Source organism: Rhagoletis pomonella, unplaced genomic scaffold (genome assembly GCF_013731165.1).
Source record: "Rhagoletis pomonella isolate Grant_MI unplaced genomic scaffold, Rhpom_1.0 Rhpom_scaffold_00693, whole genome shotgun sequence".
NCBI classification, from domain to species: Eukaryota; Metazoa; Arthropoda; class Insecta; order Diptera; family Tephritidae; genus Rhagoletis; species Rhagoletis pomonella.
Genome location: NW_023459247.1, coordinates 56,019 through 57,453, shown reverse-complemented (window position 1 = coordinate 57,453; position 1,435 = coordinate 56,019). Strand labels below are relative to the sequence as shown.

General features: G+C 39.6%; 1 pseudogene; it reads left to right on the top strand.

Moving 5' to 3' along the window:
• Positions 1 to 599, top strand: part of LOC118751423 — a 3,275-nt pseudogene extending 2,676 nt beyond the window's left edge.
• The last annotated feature ends 836 nt before the right edge of the window (positions 600 to 1,435 follow it).

Sequence of the window (1,435 nt, the reverse complement as noted above, 5' to 3'; positions counted from 1 at the left end):
TTCTATGTTTTTACCTATAAGGCAGTGGCCTGTTAGATATTAGAGATTAGATGTTAGAGCCGCCCGTAGTTCCCTCGCAGCGACTCCCCCTGCGCTATTATTTGCGGCCGCTTGTCGCCTTTCCCCACAAGATCCATGCCGTTAGACCCCCCCTATCCCATTGAAGACTGGCTTCGCGGCCGTTCCAGCATTTAATAGGCACCCAGGGCTACAGAGGTTACCCCAGAGCCGTTCCTGAAATTCCCTCCAAAGGGCTAGAAGGAGAATTAGGCACTGCCTTTCCCCGATTTGGGAGACCCAACTCGATTTCACTATCCTCAATCGAGCTTTGTAGTCACTATAAGGTCAAGTGTTGTCTATAAGAACGGGTAGGATTGATTGACGCCTTAGCCTTATCTGGCGAAAACTCAGTGCCAGACGATGGGAGGGGCGACTCAACCGTTGCCTACAATAACCAACTTAACGGCAACATGATCTGAACGTACTTCGAGGCCTTCCAGGGTTTTAATGCGACGGAGACAAGTCACGGCATTCTTCTGAAAGCCATTTATGTAGGATGCCCCCCCCCCCCTTCCATATATTCAGGTTACACTGTGTGACGCCATGGCGAGATTAAAAAAATTATTATGACAATCTCATGTTAAAGTTGCCGTTCGTTTTGTACATAAGAACCGTAACTAAGACCATTGTTTTGTTTTTGTTATCGGTAAGTCATATAGCAAGTACCGGTACTCTTGCCTGCAGGGTATAAACATTGCAATTTAAGTTTTATCAAGTACGTGCGTAACTGCGAATGAAAAGTGCAAGTGGAATGCATACATTTTTCATCATATCTTGAGTCCATAGTCAACAAACCCAAGTATACAGCAATGCGAAATTGTAATTATTATTATTTTCAATATGTACTTTTGTATGCATATATATGAGAAATTTGTTATGTTGTCATAAGTCACATTCATCACACAACTTTTCTTAACATCAACTACCTTTTTTCGGGTCCTATACAAAGTTTATAGGGTTTCCCCAATCAATGGCAATCTCACTTTTTAATCACGTACGTGATTATGACGAAAGGAAATTGAAGGTAATTTACAGATGTATGTCAATAGGTCCCTGAGATATTTATGAACTTTTTTATGTACACTTGTATGTGGGTATTAACAATTATTTTCACATAATCAATACATACATATACATACATTAGGGTTATGACTTTTATTATTTAGATTCAAAAGCCGAAAAATTACATTACTTTGTTCGGATATAAAAAAAAGTGTCGCGCATTACAGAATTTCTATTTTTATAAACTCAAATAAAATCGACATCGCTCGATGTTTTTATTTCACTTGAGAATCCCACATAAGGAATAGAAGTAACGAAAATAGCGTCACAAAGTTTACCATACAGGTTTAAGGTACGAACGCAGGTCAATAAA